Source organism: Pongo abelii, chromosome 6 (assembly GCF_028885655.2).
Source record: "Pongo abelii isolate AG06213 chromosome 6, NHGRI_mPonAbe1-v2.0_pri, whole genome shotgun sequence".
Lineage (NCBI taxonomy): Eukaryota > Metazoa > Chordata > Mammalia > Primates > Hominidae > Pongo > Pongo abelii.
This window is the reverse complement of record NC_071991.2, coordinates 4,055,999-4,074,419: the sequence shown is the minus strand read 5'-3', so window position 1 is coordinate 4,074,419 and position 18,421 is coordinate 4,055,999. Positions and strand designations below refer to the sequence as shown.

Genomic DNA, 18,421 nt, shown 5'->3' with positions numbered 1-18,421 from the left:
TCCAGCATCCGCTGTCGGTTCCCATTCTGAATTGTGATGATGCCTGAACTGAATTTTCAAGTTATTAGTGAAGTAAAACCTGGGTGGGGGAAATTCTGCTGGAAATCGAGCTGTCTCACTGACCTGAAGTGGCGCTAACGTCCCTTTCACCCACATTAGAGATGGTCAGAAAGAGGTGGCACACGCTTTCTACCATGGTGCTGGGCTAGGCGGAGCCTACAGACAGTACCAGCTGCATGTCAGCATCCACACATAAAATCCCAGCCGCTTCTCCAAAAACCTACAGCCCCAACTGCGAGGATTCGTAAGTCTGCGCCTGCGAGCTCATCAGAAATGCACTCCAGCTCCTTACCGATCACCAAGCAGTGGTCTTAAATTGCTCCAAAATGAAAACGAGACTCTCAAAGGCAACTTCTGTTGCCTCACACAGAGGTGTCTATCACTAATTCAGAATCTGCTCACTGGATTCCTTAACACAGTTAAGCTGCTCTGAAGCATGAAGCCAGTTGGCTATGAAGATGGAATCTTTTTAATTATTTCAAATCAAGCCGCTTCCAAAAATGGCTTTCTGGGAACGCAGTCTTCGCCACCAGCTGGGCATTTCAGTGTTCTTAGCTTTTGATTTCCAGTGACATGGATAATGGGCAGCTGATGAGGATCCCCCTCTCTGTGTGTCTCCTTTAAAAACAAAATGTGCGCATTCCCAGTTACCTACGGAAGAACTCACAGCAACTTCCCTTTTCTGGAAGCCTAAAACCCTTCCACTTGTATCATGCAGCTCATGGTGCTCTGGTTTGCTAAGCAGTCTCCCTTACAGAAAACAGCCATTTGTCAATGCGGAAGATGAAAGGCCATTCCCAGTATCAGGGCAACCGGACTCGGTTGGTAGAAGGCAGGGCCCCTTCGTGCCAAGTCCAGCTTCCATGGAAATACCGTTCTCATTCTGAAGAGAACTGGTATGTAGAAGAAAGAAGCATGGAGACCACAGCTGACTACAAGCTCTCCCACTTAAGGGTGTTCAGTTTTGTTTGAACTTCCGTGAAAACAGTGGACAAATCAGAACCACAATGATATTGCATCTAATACCCACTAGGGTGGCTATTATTAAAAGAAAACACAATACACACAAACAGAAAATAACAGGGGTTGGGAAGGATGTGGAGAAATTCCGCCCCACTGCACGGTTGTTGCAAATATAAAATGGTATAGCTGCTACAGAAAACAGTATGGTGGCTCCTCAAAAAATTAAGACAGAATGACCATAGAATTCAGCAATTCTGCTTCTCAGTATACACTCAAAGGAACAGAAAGGAGGGGTTCGAAGAGATACGTGCACACCTGTGTTCAAAGCAGCTTTTTATTCACAGTAGCCAAAAGGTAGAAGCAACCTGAGGGATATGATGAGGTTTCTCTTCAAAGAACCCAATCTATCTTTTATTCTTTAATTTATAGTACACCTCCCCCCCGCTGCCTTTTCCCTTTTTTTCCTTTTTGCCTTTGTTAGATGCCCAGGCATGCCACAGTACCAGGTGTCATCAGTACCAGCTCACATTCCTTTCTTTATTTGAAAGAGGACTAACTTTCTAGTTCGTTACAGAACATCCCTTCCCCTTTCCTCTTCGCTTTCTTTTACGTGCCCACCTTATCTTAAAAAAATCAAATGTTTAGCCAACCGGAATTAGTTTAGATTGTACGACCCGACCCCGGCCAATGGGGAAAGGGTACTGGGCAGGACTTGTGTCAGGAATAAAGGCTCTCGTGCCCCTTTGTTCAGGTGTGCTGTCATGGCGACTGGCCAAGGAGGCACCTCTCTACGCAGAAGTAAAATTGCTTTGCTAAGAATCCTTTGTTCGAGTGTTCAGTTTCCTTAGGATTTTGAGCGTTATTCCTAACAAACTCAACTGCCCACCGATGGATGAACGGGTAAACAAAATGCGATCTGCCCATACAATGGCTATTATTCAGCTTTTTAAAGGAAGGAAATTAGGACACAAGCCGGAACATGGATGAACCTTGAGGACAGTATACTACGTGAAATAAGTCACAAAAAGACAAATACTGTATGATTCCACTTGCATGAGACATCTAGAACAGTCAAATTCACAAAGACAGAAAGTAGGAGCAGGGCAAAGGGAAATGAGGAGTGATTGTTTAGTGGTGCAGTTTTGCAACATGAAAAGAGCTCTAGGGAAGGATGGTGGTGACGGCGGCAAAACAGCATGAATGTGTTTAATGCCACTGAGCTGTGCACTTACAAACAGTGAACATGATGAATTTTTTATGGGTGTTTTACTACCATTAAAGATTAAAACAGTGCCTGTAATCCCTGCACTTCTGGAGGCTGAGACGGGTGGATCACGAGGTCAGGAGTTCAAGACCAGCCTGGCCAAGATGGTGAAACCCCATCTCTACTAAAAATACAAAAAAATTAGCCGGGCGTGGTGGCAGGTGCCTGTAATCGCAGCTACTCGGAAGGCTGAGGCAGAGAATTGCTGAAACCCGGGAGGCGGAGGTTGCAGGGAGCCGAGATTGCGCCACTGGACTCCAGCCTGGGTGACAGAGCGAGGCTCTGTCTCAAAAAACAAATTAAAGGAAATAATGAAAAGATGGGGTGATAATATATAACCCCCAAGACTCCCCGAGTATGAAATCACATACATTGAAAGCATCTAGCTGTAAGCTTGGCCCAGTGTGCTGGATAGCTTGCTCTCCCTAGATCCAAGCTCCACCCTCCCTACCCAGCTCTGTCCTGGGGACTCCTGCCCTGAGGCTTCCTGTAGACGAGGGGAGCAAATGTAAGGCTCTTCCTTCCTCACTGGGAGGCTGCCTGGGGCTACCTGTGTCCTTCATCCAAAGGGTCCCCCTCTTTTCCAAGCAGCCACCCTACACCATCTCTCCTTCTGGGGTTCTGCAACTGCCTCGGGCTCTTGAACCTTAGAGTGAAACCCACTCTGAGGCTACCAGACCCCGATAACAGTGGTTCCCCTCCACCTGCACCTCTGCAAACATTCCCCTTCTAAAACTTCCTCCTTGATTGCTCTCATTCAGGAATGCCATCTTTTCCTTCAGGAAGCTTGACTGATACTGGACTCAGTAAAGCTCTTCGTCCACCCCTTTCTTCCTTCAGACATCACAGTGTCTAGCAGTGAGCCACTCACCTGCTCGGTCAGGCACAGTGAACAAACATGGTTTCAGAAAGAGACAGTCAAGAGGACAACTGTTGTAACCAGGTGACTGAGGTGATTAATCAGACTGCGGGAGAGGCAGAGCAAGCCTAGAGATGCCGCCTTCCTGCCCTCGGCCCCATCCCGCCAGCCTAGCCCTGCCTGATCCTGGCTGTTTGTTCACTCGGAGTGTAAACAGCTCCCGAAAGTCCAGAACCCCAGCCTCAGGGTCCAGAGTCTGCTGCCTGGTTTGATTTGACAACAGGGCCTATTAATTACCTCTGCATCTCGGGGCTCTGCTCAGTCCTGCTGCAACTATAGGATTCTTTCTTTATTCTTTTTCCTCTTCCACTAGAAAATAAAAGGTCTGGCAGGAAGAGAGATTAAAGTGAAAACTAATACAAACGAACCGATCCATCTCTGGGCACCCTGATTTGTACCAAAAAAAAAAAAAAAATTGTTTTGGGAAGGATTTGCTCATTCTCAAGCTCTGGAATTGCAAGCTTGCTGAGAACTGTTAAAATTTAAATAGCAAGTCTGTTCTTGACAATCAATAAGCAACACCCCTTTAAAAGGGTCCTCCCCCAGCTGGTCCTCACAGAAGAGGGCCACAGGGTGCTTGTCTTGGAGGCTGGGAGGTAGAAGAATCTTTTGATAAAGGAAACCATCCCATAAACGTTTAACACCTTTTTTCCTCCCCTTCAGGGACTCTCAGATCTAGAAGACTGAGGGATTTTACACTTCCCCAGCCAGGCTCCGTTCTACAGAGGGCATCACTACACTTTTGTTTTCTTAGTGGTAAGGCCGAGAATCGTGAGGAATGAATCACAACCCCGCTTTAGCTGTCGGTTTAAAAAGCTGGTGGTTTCCAATCTTTGAAAATGTACTGGAAGCTTTTTCCAATAAAAAAGAGCATTATCATTTTCTCAATTAAAGGTGTCTGAAGAAGGAACATGTTTTTTGAAAGAAGATTTTTTTTTCCTTTTCTTTTTTGAGACAGGGTCCCGCTTTGTCATCCAGGCTGGAGTGCAGTGGCGCAATCTCGGCTCACTGCAACCCCCGCCTCCTGGGTTCAAGCGATCCTCCTGCCTCAGTCATGATCCATTCCACCCCTAGCCCTACAACACATTCCATCCCCCAGGCTGGGACCACAGGTGTGCGCCACTGTGCCCGGCTAATTTTTGTATTTTTTGTAGAAACGGGATTTCGCCATGTGGCTCAGGCTTGTCTTGAACACCTGGACTCAAGCAATCTGTCTGTCTTGGCCTCCCAAAGTCTTGAGATTACAGGAGTGAACCACCATACCCAGCAGGGAGATTTTCCTTAATTGCCAAAAGCATTGTCATATTATTAATACATAACATTTCTGTGGCAGTTTGCAGCCTGGAAGTGCTTTCAGGGCTGTAGCCACAGAAACCTGCTTGGGGAGGTCTTACCGGGCCTCTTTTTCACTCCTGGAAACCAAGACTCAGGGAAGTTTAAATAACTTCTGCTGAACTTCACAGGTGGCGGCTATCTAGAGTGGCTCCATCTCAACATCACCAGAAGTGGAGCAGCTGGTGTCATGTGCCTCCTTGGGTTATACAGCAGGAAGTACCGGCAATACCCAAGAAGTATTCACACACACACACACACTCTCACATAAGAAAAGAAACCACCCGGAAACGGAAGGCAGCTCAAATCCAGTCTCCAAGCAATAAAGAAGGTGCAGTAATCCCAGCACTTTGGGAGGCCGAGGCAGGCGGATCACGAAGTCAAGAGATCAAGACCATCCTGGCCAACATGGTAAAACCCCGTCTCTACTAAAAATACAAAAAATTAGCCGGGCGTGGTGTCATGCACCTGTATTCCCAGCTACTTGGGAGGCTGAGGCAGGAGAATCACTTGAACCTGGGAGGCGGAGGTTCCAGTGAGCCAAGATCAAGCCACTGCACTCCAGACTGGTGACAGAGCAAGACTCCGTCTCAAAAAAAAAAAAAAAAAAAGGTGCAGAAACCAATTAAACACCAGAATCACCAGAATCCTAATCTAGGACCTGGGGCCTTCTATAGGACAACTGTCATGGCCTCTGCCCAGGCAGTAAGTGGGGAGGTAGGTGGGGGTTTTGTGGATGAAGAGACACTGAGACACAAAACAACCAGTACGATGGATGGACCTTGTTTGGACCCTGATTCAAGTGTAAAAAGACCTTTCTTTTTAGACACTTAGGGAAAATTAAATATAGACTGAATAGCAGGTGATATTAAGGACCACTATTAATTCTGTTAGGTGTAATCAACTTTTTGAGCTGCTTACTGATCACTTAGGGATGAAATGACATAATTTCTGGAATTTCCTTTAAAACACTCTACCAAAAGAAAAGCGAGGAACAGATGAAATAAATATGGTTAAAATGTTATTGGTTGTTGGAGCTATATTTTTGTGTGTATTTAGTACTTTTAATAATAAAAAGTTCTTAGAAAGTGACTATTTTTGTCACAGCGTTGCCAGCATGGAGCATTTTGTAACTGTTGTAATTGTCTATTGGTGGGTGAAAAATGTAATTTGGTTGATGCTTTACTTTTCATTTTTATATGAATGAGAATGAGCATGCTTTCATTAAAATAAGGATAGCTCCCCCAGGTTACAGTTAAGTGGAAAAATTAGGTGCAAATTTATTATTTTTCTAATTTGAATTCTACTACTGTTTTTGCTACAACAGTCTGCATATTGAATCTCCTGAAATATAAGTATTAGCTTATAATAATCATGGTGATCCATTTAAAGAGTTATCCACTGGCTAAGCTCCCTTGGGATCTATTTTATTCCCTGTTAGGTCCTCAGCAACTAGAAGAGTGCCTGACACACAGTAGGAGCTCAATACGTGTTTGTGGAACAAAAGCACCCACTCTGTTGGAGCTACTGTTGATGCCTATATGTGTACACGTTCAACCTTCACAGTAACCTTGAGGGGGATATAATGATCTTCATTTCCACATGAGAAATGGAGGGAGTGAAGGCTCAGGGTCTCTCCACTCACCATTAATGCTCCTTGTGCAAACTCCACATCTCATTGTTGCCTAGGATTTAAAGCTGCAAAGTTAAGGGCTTGGTCGCAGACATGAAGGAGAAGATGAGCTTGTCTTGGAGCAATGCCCGCGAGGGCCCCCACCATGGAGCTGAGAGGGGAGGCTTTGCGCTAATCAGAGGCTCCCCTCCACCACAACAGACTGTCTCTCTAGACACCAAGTATAAGCAGGCTGCATTCCTTAGGGTGGCACTGCACACTCAATACAGGTGCTGCTGAGAGTCTAGCCCTAGGCACAGATCAGGTTAAATTCCCCACGTCTGGAAGGTTTATCAAGCATCAGCAGTGATGAGTCACGTTGACAGGGTTCACCCTTGATGTGATGTGATGAGAATGGCGCTTTACCTCCCTGGTTTTCTTCCCAAAGCCCCATAACCCCAGTCTAGCTACGAGAAGAACATTAGACAAATCCCGATTGAGTGACATTCTACAAAACAGATCCTGGATGGGATCCTGCAGCAGAGCGGGAAAGACGTCATCAGGGAGAGACTGCGGAGCTCGGAAGGGGGCAGTGACTACAGTGAACAATAAGGTATCACTGTGGGCTCACTGACTGTGACAAAGGCACCACACCAGTGTCACAGGGGAAGCTGGGGGGGGGGGTCCATCTTTGTAACAATTCTGTAAACTCCAAACTGCTCTAAAATACAAAGTTCAGTAAGAAAAAAGAAAGACCTATCATGAGTGGTTGGTCCGGAGCAGGCAGGGGAGGGGCAGGTTAGGAGGCCCTGGGTGGAACCTGCAGTGGAAGGTCATGTGTTTTGCATGAGAAGAGCAGATCCATGTGTATATGTCCACATGCGTGTGCCCAGGCACACAAGAGTGAGGGCTATCAGAGAGCTGGGGTTAAAGCCACTGGGATTCCTCCTGAGGCTAGAGGCTGGAGGATGAGGTGTCTCAGACATGGCTCAAGCTGAACTCCTCAGTGTTGGTGGGGCCTGATGCCCATGGGGTGGAGCAACAGCAAAGGGCTAGGGCTCCATGAGCTGCAAACAGCACTGCCCAGTGCCCTCCAGGAAGGAGGCTCATGCCAACCCCAGAAGAAGGATGCACAGAGCGACCTGGAGCTCTTGGCTCCCATCGCATCGGGCCCTCCCCGGGTCCCAGCAGAGGCTCTTTCAATTTTGTATTATTTTTCTTAACAAGAGCTCCAAAATTACACAACTAAACCTGGATCCACCCCTGAGAACCAGATATCCATCTCCCAACCACATTTTTTTCCATCTTAAAGGGGTAAAAAATGGTAAATTTTATGTATATTTTGTGTGTATATGTATTTGTATATATATGTTTGTGTATGTACATTATTTATGCCATAAAAAATGATAGAAGTTCACTTAAAATTTTTGGAAAATAAAGAGTATGGGAAGGAACTGAAATGAAACAGGCACAGGTCCATACTGCAGTTCTTGTTTTTTAAACCATTCTCATTGTTGTTCAATGCTTTGGGTAATTACTTTCACGTTTTTGGAGACTCCGACCTATATCTTAGTGTTCAGCTCAGTGAGTTACTGAGATTAGTTTGGCGGAAGGAATGACATTTCCTCCTCTATATTAAAGTGCCCTTAAATTACTGTCATCACATGAACAGAAATAACACAGTTTTGAAAGCCCAGACAACAAAGAATTTCAGCCTCCATGCAGTTAAACTGCTTGGGGTGAGGCTTCGGAACCCACTCCTACTCTGAGCCACTCATCCCTCCAGGCTGGAGCCTGGGCTCAGAGACGGGCACAGCCAGGGCTATGAAAAAGCTTCTCTTGGTCTAGTCAGAGCTCATCTGGGCATTAAGAGAGAAGCATAGATAATAACTAGTTATGCAAAGGTTATATAAAGCGTTTTCTGCAGGATTCTAGTTAAAAAACTCTTACAATGACAAAAGGAACATAATTTTTAGTGGCACTGTAGAATTCCAAGCTTAAGCTGGTAAATACATTTGTAGAACAGATTGTACTCCTGCAAGGGGACTGCGAGGGCCCCCGGATGAATGTGACTCTATTGAGGCATGAAACACATCTAAGACAAACACAATTTGAAAAGAACATTGTGAAACAGACCTGTTCGTGGCAGCCCTGGAAGAGAAGACAGAGTCCACAGGAGTGACAGGGACAAACCACTGAGGACGCTTGAGAAAGAAAGAGGCTTAGGCCAGAAAAGACTTCATAGAATGGGGGAAGAAAGAATAGGAAGTAGATGGATACTTTCTACCTAAAACAAAACACCACAGAGTGGACAGTATAAATACATTTTGATATCCTTCCCTTTGGGAAGACTTTCTCTGTTGTATATATCTTTAGAGAAACCATAAAGGTCTGCAAGCTCAGGATTAAAATGCACCAAGTTTTTGTCTTAAAAAGTTAAGAACTAAAGAGCTGAGATATTTAGAAATACATGAAACCCCCAGCTAATGGATGCAGCCAAAATGATCCCAGAACAGGCTTTGAGGCCGTAGACTGCTTACATCCAGGGCACTGTGGCCTCCAGAGTCTCAGGTCAAGACACCAAAGGTGGCCCACTGAGGCCAGACTTTGACCTGGACCCAAGGGGAAACACATGCTCACCGGGAGGTGTGGGCCGATGTGCTGGAGAAGCCATTCCCTCCAGAGAAGGGGGAGGAGGTTGGAAATTGTGACTGGACACATCCAGAAGCTTGGGGAACTCGACCTTGGGTGGGAGACCTATCCCTATGGTGGCAAACCCCCTGCAACAGGCTGGAGATGGCTGGCAGGCAGTGGGTGGAGCAGGGGCCCCTCTCCGGATGGAAGCTGGCCTGACCTCCTGGAGCTCAAGCTATGGGAGCCATGCTGTATTCTGCACCGTGCGGTCAACACAGGCACTCCTGTGCAGGAAGTTATGCCATCCTGTGGGACAGCCTGGGCCAGAGGATTCCAGAAGGTGAGGACCAACCAAGGATGTGGGAGCCACTCTGAGCTGTCTGACCCTCACCTCGTCTTGGTGAGGGCAGGAAGCTAACAGGAAGTGAACTCAGAAGCAGACTTCAGCCCCCTCTGGGCCTCCAACACAGCCATGGTCCCTCCTTCATAAACACCTGTGACAGGTACTGTCTCCCCAGATATGCATTTATTAAAATGGGGACAAATGCTATGCATGGGAGACTTAATATGAAAAAGCCCAAAGAAAGACGAGCTAAAATATGAAATACTCCCCAAAAAGTCCGAGGCCATTAGAAAACGCCTGTGTGAGGTGTGTTTCAAAGACAGCATTAAAATGATTTGAAGCATGAAGAACAAAGTCTCTTTGCCATTTTGGCAAGCAAAACAGCACAAAGCCCATCAGCTTTTAAGTCCATAATAGCAACAGGGGATGGAGATGTTGAACAGACTGTGCGCTGACAGCCAGGAGCAGCTTTCATGGAGAGCAGTGTGGAGACGGCTGACGAGTTCCCTACATGAAAAGGCACCTGTGGCAGAGAAAGAACCAACCCAGCCGTGCAGCTCAGAGATTCTCTTTGTGGAGGAGGAACCTCTCCCGCAAAGATGCTGGGGAGGGGCTCAGGAGAGGCACTGGGCTTCAGAGAACGTGCTCCAAAAGCTAGTCTTGGCCTAGCAGCTGACAAAACCAAGCCATGCTTCAGAAAGCAGAGGCGGAGAGGCACAAAAAAGCATCAGGCCGCTGTGGGCACCAGAACGTTCCATGCTGGAGGCGGGACAAGCTGTCCGGAGGATAGTGCAACCTGAACCCCAGAACATCATCTCAGCCTCAGCATGCTCTAGTCAAGCTCACGGATGCTCTTCCCAGACCGGTTTCCTCAGCGGGCCTCCTGCTTCCAGGTCCAGGCCTGGGGCTCTAGGCCATCTTGGGCCTCCTCCTTCTCAGGGAAACCCCATCAGCAATTTGGGAATGACCACCTTCCTGCTCCAGGCCCTCAGCTTCCTGCTGCCCTCCACTCTCTGAGCCTCACACACACCTCCCTGTAGGCCACTACCAGGTTAATCTCGCTAAAAACTTGCTTTCACACCACCTTCCCTAGCTCCCGGCTTTGTGCAGCTCTTTGTTGTACAAGACTCGGGTCTGGCATCATTTGGTCCCTCTCTGTCCCTCGCAGGCGTCCCTTTTCAGCCAGGAATGATGCACCCGAGGCTGCTAGCAGTGCTCCCTCATGGTGGGGGGAGATAAGAACTCTCCCTTTATACATCATCTACTATTTCTCCAGCTTCAGTGAGCATGTATTACTTTGTACTTAAAAATACATTATTAGTTAGAAAATGGTTTTTTATAAAGCAGTCCATTTCAGCCTCCAGCCTCCAGCTTCTCCTGCTCAAAGATCCTTCTGCTCTTACTAATTCACTCACTGGGAAGTTTCCTGAACTCCCATTTTGCTGCCCTGCATCCCAGCCTCGGAGTCCTTGGCCACCAGCTCCCACACCAAGGCACCAGGGCATCTGAATACTGCCCATCTGAACATTCTGCTCAAGGCCCACCTCCAACGGCCTCCATGCCCACACCTGCCCACAGGGAACCCCCCTTCCCTGAGGGTCCTGATTCTCAGATCCACTTTCCTGGCAAGCGATCACATACTACCTGATGCCCCCTCATATATTCTTGGATTTGTGATTTAATTTTGTGAGTGTTCTTTGCCTTGAAAAATGGACCTCACGCTCTTCCTGGTACCTCCTGGTGTCTAACGCTGTCAGGAGGGAGTGGATGCACGATTTGCAGACTTGCCTGAAGGGACTGTGCTCTGTACCCAAGGGAATGGGGAGAAAGAACATAAAGGAGAGAAAGAAGGTCGATGGCTTGTTTCACATGAGCCTGCCCTTCAAGTATGGTGACATACGTGTGTGTGTGTGTGTGTGTGTGTGTTTCGGGAGAGATATCTCCTATTTTTAAAGAGAGCTTAAGGATCTTCTAAAGTGAAAATCTGCATAAAATTGGGTGATACAATGACATAAGTACAAACAAAAACAAAATCAAACTCATAAAGGAGAAGAATGCAAAGAGATGGAGACGTTCTGAGCAGCAGGAATGACTGAGGTACTTCAGTTAGATACTCAGGTTAGCTTTGGGCTTCCTGGTAGCCAAGGCATAAAGGGACACATGGATGGCACACTTGCAAAAGGTAGCTCCCACGGTCATCCAGAGAAGCCAGCACTCCCTAGGCAGCGGAGACGCCGACTGCATGGAACTCCATGTGGAAGACAGTGAGTGATGCGGAAGATACGGAAGGGTCGTTCCTCCTGCACGTTGTTAGAAAACATGAAGATACGGGATTAACTCTTAATTCACAGAAAACAGTGTTTCTTTCTGAGTTAAGGAAAAGTACATTATTTCAGGTTTGAGGCTTGGGAACCTAGAGTCATAGATGAAGACCACATCCCTCAGAGCATCAGCTCTGAAACCTGTCCAGGGGGCAGGGCCTTGGGAATTCATGCCAGAGCCTGAAGCGTATTCATCTTCTGAATTCTCTCACATAAATGTAGGGGTATTTCTAAATGGAATATTCTGTTATTTTAAGAATAATTTGCTTAGAAATAAAACATTTTCCTACATAATTTTAAAAAATCCTAAGAAGTGGGAATGGAAGGAATGTATTACATGATAAAGAAAACTGCTCATTCAAGTCAGTATCATGTTCCTTTTGATGGCAGCAGCCAGCTGCTCTAGACAGCCTGCTGCTGCCATCATGCCAGCTGTTGCATGGAGGCGCTGCTGGGCCGCTCACTCCAAGGAGCCCATAGGAGCCGGGGACAAGTGGAAGCTCTGCCCCTTATGAGTTGGGGCGAGAGCTCCCTGAGTGCCGCTGCAGCTGCCCAAACCGTGGCTGCAGACCTGGGCCTCCCATTCCATGGAGTAGGCAGAAGCCCTGCCCAAGTTGTGGCTGCAGACCCAAGCCTCCTTGTGCTCTTGGGGGGCTGGGAGCAGGCAGGATCCCTGCCCTCTTGGGCACAGCTGCAGCTGCCAAAACCCACGGCTGCAGACTCAGGCATTCTTGCACTCTTGGGGACCCAGGAAGACCCCCTACCCTCGCAGGCTTGGAAGTGCCTCTCTCACTGCCTGGCTGCTCCCTGGTGTTGGCGCCCACTCTGATCTGGGGGCAAAGTCAGGGCAAGCATGAGTGTCATGAATGGCAGTAGGAGGCAGACAGATTCCTGGGCAGAAGAAGGCGGGTCTCTGGTGAGGCCCCACCTTCAGGCCAGTGAGGGCCTGGAGGCTGGGGGCAGGGCTGCCAGTCCCCCTGGCTGGACTGGGAACTTGTGGTGCCTTTTCCAGGCCCACTCACGGTCACCCATTGGCCAATCAGCATGCACTTCCTCCAAAAAAAAGCATGCACTGAAGACCATAAAAACCCTGGGCTCAGCCAGAGCTGAGCAGATGACAGGAGGACCAGCTGCAAGGAGGAGCTACCCTCTGCTGGGAGCTGCAGACATCAGAACAACCTCTCCAGGGCCTTCTCTCTGCTGAGAGCTGCAGATGCTGGGACAACCAGTCGCAGAGAGAAGCTACTATCCTCTCCAGGGCCTTCTCTCTGCTGAGAGCTGAACATTTGTTGGGACGAGCTGCCAGCAGAGGAGCCACCCACTCCAGGCCTCCTCACTGCAGACACGATGGGACAACTTGCCTACAGAGAGCAGCCACCCACCGTGGGGCTCCTCTGGGCTGTCCTGACACTCAGTAAAGCTCCTCTTCATCTTCCTCACCCTCTATTTGTCTGTGAACCTCATTCTTCCTGGATACAGGATGAGAACTCGGACAAAAGTGCCACCAGCCACAGAGGTTTCTGGCTAGAAAAGCGACACTCCAAAGATCCTGTAACAATTTCCTATAAGTTCAAAAACAGGCAAACCTAATCTATGGTGACAGAAGTCAAAAGAAGGGGTCAGACTGACTAGAAAGGGCCACAAAGAACTTTCTCGAATATTGTAAATGACTTGTATTTTGAGGTGTGGGCTATATGGCTGTATATATTTGTCAAAACTCCCTTAAGGTCTCTGCGTTTTCTTACATACAAATTATATCTCAATAAAAACAATCAATATCACACCTAACAGTAAAATCCTAGTAGACATTCCACTGAGATCAGGAAAAACACAAGAGACATTACTATGCCAATCATTTAAAATTATTCCACCGAACACAGTAAGATAGGAAAAACAAAAAGAAAACAATACATTTTTATTATTTGGAAAAGATATGATTATCTACCTTGAATGCAAAGAAGAGCAATGGAAAAATCATTAGAATAATAAAAGAATATGGAATATGGCTGAATGGAAAATAAATATCTAAACGTCAATAGCTTTCCTATGTTCCTACAATAACTAATTAGAAGATGAAATGGGGAAAAACTGCTATTTACAGTAGCAATGACACAAAATCTCAGGACAACCTTGACAAAAAAGTATACAGCCTATGGGTATAAACTTGCAAACCTCACTGAACAGCTGAATAAATAGGTATGCATAGTATTTTCTGGATGGAAAACCAGAATTACTAAGAAGTCACTTCTCATAAAACAATTCATAGGTTTAACATGATTAAAAATTCAATGGGACTACTTTTGAAACAAAATAATTTCAGTTTTTTCTGGAAGAATAAATGATGACAAGTAATAACAAAATTCTGAAAAGTTGAAGAGAATTGCTTTATCAGTTATTAAAACACATTTTGGAAGTAAAGCAATTAAAATACTATAAAACTGGCAGAAAAAGAGATAATGAATCAATGGAACTAAATAATCCACAAGCAGACTTTTGTATAAACAGATCCTCTGAGTATACAAAGAAAGAGACATCATAAATAAATGGATTATTCAATAAATCATATTGGGAAAATGGATCATTTGAAAGAAAGGAAAAGTCATATGTCAGAGTATATAACACACCTAAATTCCAGAAAAATTACAGAGTTAAATATATTAAAAATTAAACCTTTATAAACAAGGCAAAAACCTATAAGAATCCTCATTTTAGGCTTGAGAGTGTTGAAATATCCAAACACAAAAGTAATGAAGTGACAAAGGAAAATATCAATAGATTTAACTACATAAAAATCAAACACTTCTGTATGTCAAAAAGTAATGTACCAACATTAATGGTAAAAGCAAACTGAAAAAAATCCTTGTCACAAATGACAGAAAAAAAAATCCCTAAGGCCTTGGATAGATAAATGGGGCAAAGAAAATGAACAGATCATAGCAGAGAAAGTGCACAAAGCCAACCGACTTGGCAGAATGGGTTCAAGAATACTAGCAGTTGAAACACAAACTAAAACAACCCTCAGAAGACCCGAAACTCAGAACCCTCAACCTTCTGAATGAAGACACAGGAGGATATCTTTGTGTAGTTGGAGTAGAAAGATTATTCAAACGATTGCCTTCTAGATAGTTGCATTAGTGTTGCCATCTTGCCTTTGCTGGTGCCCTAAAGGCTGTTTGCCAATTGGTTGATTCAGCACTGCTGAGGCAACTCAGGAGGGAGGTGTTGGGGTCAGCGCCCCCAGGGGAGGGGATGGGGACAACGCAAGTAGAGGAAGAGATGAGGACAGTGCCCCCAAGGGAGGGGATGGGGACGGCGCTCCCAGGGGGAGGAGGTGGGTGTGGCACCCCTAGGGGAGGAGATGGGGTAGCACCTTGAGACCAGAGGCAATGCCTAAAAGGAGATGCTGAGTAAGAGCTGATCAGGCAAAGGCAGAGGGGGCAGGATCAGGGTGAGAATTCCCAGATTCGGTGAGCAAAGGTGCGGTAGCACTGAATATCTGGTGTCCCCAGGGAATCTGGAGCAATGCCTCGTTGCTGAAGCAAGAAAAGCAGAGTGGTGAGCGGCTGGAGATAAATCGGAGAGGCAGGGGGTGGTCAGATAGTAAACAGTGCTGCTACCATGCTAATAAGCCTAGAATCCCCTCTTCAGGGAACAAGAACCTCTATACAGAAGTAGGGCTGGCAACCTAGGGAGGACACGGGCTGGGGATGAGAAATTGGGCCATGTCTGCAGTACCAGCTGGTGCGGGGAAGCCTTCCTGCCCAGCCCCAGTGGTGGCTTCTCTGCAGATCCTCTGGAAGGCTTCAGGCAGGGGAAATCACTCGGTCAGGTTCCTGCATTACTGAGCTCGCTCTGGTGGCTCAAGGGAGGATGGATTTGAGGATCCCAGATCCGTTGATCACAGTGATGGGCAACAGCCAGTTAGGGTCAGTGGCAGTAGGAACGAAGAAGGGCAGGGCAGTGGATTTGATAAAAATGCATGAGGTAAACCCCACACAATTTATTGATTGATTTGCTGGGGAGAATTAATAGTGAAGGAGTCAAGAATTACATTATGTTTTTCTCTCTTTTTTTTTGAGATGAAGTCTTATTCTGTCTCCCAGGCTGGAGTGCCTTGGTGCGATCGCAGCTCACTGCAGCCTTGAACTCCTGGGTTCAAGTGATCCTCCCACCTTAGCCTCCCGAGTAGCTGGGATTATAGGCATGAGCCACCACACCTGACTAATTTTTTAATTTTTTGTAGATATGGGGTCTTGCTATGTTGCCCAGGCTGGTCTCAAAGTCCTGGCCTCAGGTGATCTTCCTGACTTGGCCTCCCAAAGTGGTTGAGAACACAGGTGTGAGCCACTGCGCCCAGCCTTGACATCATCTCTAACTTGGAAGAGGAACAACTCTGGGGCCAGATGATGAGTTCTATTTTAGAGTTGGAGTCTGATAAGCCCATGGGACATGGAGGTGAAGATGTCTGGAAGACATTTGGTTACAAGAATCTGAGGCTTAGCAGAGAGGTCTAGGTTAGAAAAACACAGTAGGGACTTACGGCGTATGGGTCAAAGATGAACCATGCACTAACATGAGATCCCTAGAAAAGCATGTGTGATAAGAAGACCAGTGTATGAGTGAGACAAAGTAGGGAATGCCAACCTTTTAGGGGCAGGAGGGGAAATAGAGTCTTCAATAAGTCAGAGAAAATGGACGGAGAGGAGAGAATAAGAAGGAAGAATGAACAGAAAGACTTAAGCCAAGTCCTGGGAACAAGGAGGTCTGTGTGCGGGGAGTGATCAAGAGCATTGCTTGCAGAGAAGCTGAGGGGATGTGGACTCAGTGGAGCTCACTGGCTCTGTCCTTTAGAACAATGACAACATGGCCTCAGGAGAGAAGAGTAGATAGAACACGTGAGAAGTCAGGAGGTGCAGGTAATTAGCAGAGCTCAGTCCTTTGAGGCAGAAGAAGCCAGGAGAGGGAGAGCTTTGAAGACAGAACACAGAGAGGAAATAAATAGGGAGCCAAGTCCTGGCTGGGGGAGGGACCAAGGGCTTGGGTGCAGGGCTGGCTTTCAACGTATGAGGGACTGTAGTGATCGTTTTTATTCTTTGTGCTTTAAGGGATTTCTAAATTTTTATTAATCAGCATGCATAACTTGAATAATAAAAAGTACAAATGTATTTTACATTTTAATTAAATTTAAGTATTACAAGGTATAATACGAAATCACAATTATGAACACTCATCCTATTAAAAAACTAACTGTAGGACTGAGTTAGAATGAAGGATTCTGAATTTTTAATATAAGTATGTTTGTTACCTGCAAGCATTTACCACAAGACATACAACAGCAGGTGTTAAGGTTGAAAAAAAAAATCGTAAGAAAAGGACTTAATTTTTCTTGATAACTGGTAGAAGGCCACCATTCTTCTGTTTCAGCCATGGGACGCCTTTGTCCAGCCCAAGGAAAACACGCAGACGCTCAGTTTGAGAACTAGGATGGCCTCTTCCAAATATCAAGGTTGCCGTGGAAACTGGTGGCAACTGTTGCATTAAACGAATATCTGCATTTCTAACACTGTGCAATGCCAACTCCCTCATGTTAAAGAATAAATTTTTAAGAAGGTAAAATAATGGCTCTAATGCAAAGATAGAATCTACATGTATCAAAGATTTTAGTTTAGTCATTAATTTATGAGGGAACCAGTAAGATGTTTCAACTGTATCAAAAGAGAAAGCGAACAGCCCACAACATATTGATAGAGCTAAAATGAATTTATAAATAGATGCAAAACTGGTCAGTATCTGCAGAGCAATAGCTATATTTATATTCTACAGGATAAAATTTGCATTTATTTGCATTTCTTTGGAAAAGAAATTTGCATTACTCAAAGTGCATTACTATAAGATTTCTACAATTTACAAAGATAAGTAGCCCAAAGACGATGGAAAGCGTGGGTCCCTATCGAATCAGATAACCCTGAAGGGAGCTAGATGAGACACCCGGTAATCCTTTTTATGGCACACTGCAAAGTCTTTCACAATTCTTACCTGACAGTCTCCCTCCACAGGATCATAATAATCTCAAAGAAAGATCATTCTTGATCATAATCGATAAGCATTTTAGAGAGTGGGCCAAACGCTTTCATTATTCAACAGAATTCTCAGCCTGGTCACAGGGTCCCCACTGTCAAGCCATCAAGAATCCCTGCACTCTCTCAATGCAGGGATCCCCCAGGCTTCCCTCATCCGCCACCTGGCCTGACCCTCTGCCCTCCTCAATCCACCAGGGGGGTGCCTTGACTCAGGCCTAGGACACTACTGCCCCTCTCTGAGCCCCAGGCTTACTAAACAGGCACCTGGGACAGGAGAACCATCACACTTCTCAGAGAGGTAAACCCTGGGATGCCTGCAGAGGGCCACGTGTATCTTCCATCCAGAGATGCACCTTGAGTCCCATACATGGGTGCAGGCTCAATTCAAGCCTCAGGCTCTGCTCCACTGAGCTCGGAAGAGGCCCTTCTGCAGTGGCAGGAATGTCATCAGAGCAGAGGCTATCAAGTGCCTGCCTCCGCCACTAAAACATGCGGGTTTGGCCCCTGCAGGATCCCTGGCTTCCAGGAGAATGGCATCCAAGTCAGCCTGCCAGGAGGAGCTGGCTGTGGAGTGTGTCCCGAGTAGCCGGAGGGATAGACCTAGTAGACGGCGTTATTTAGTGCTGACCACTTGCACATGCTGAGCGCAGGCCAAGTGCAATTTCCATTTTAGTGCACTTGCTGCTAAGCTGTTCTTTCTGGCTCTAATTAGCCAGCATGTTCAGCTGCTTCTTAAGGGCATTTGTTGCTAATAAAAATAAAAACCAGACCATTGGTCCAGATGACAGTGCTGCTCTTCCTATTTGCCACGGCAGGAAGACACGGACCAACCAGCCGGTAGCAGCACAGGCTGCTTCAGCCAAGGTCACGGGCTTCCCTCACACAGTGGAAAT

The 18,421-nt window shown here is 46.3% G+C and overlaps 1 protein-coding gene across 4 annotated transcripts in view; it reads right to left on the bottom strand.

The window, feature by feature from the left end:
* SDK1 (sidekick cell adhesion molecule 1) overlaps window positions 1-18,421 on the bottom strand; it is a 974,158-nt gene that overhangs the window by 257,819 nt on the left and 697,918 nt on the right. The window lies entirely within an intron of this gene.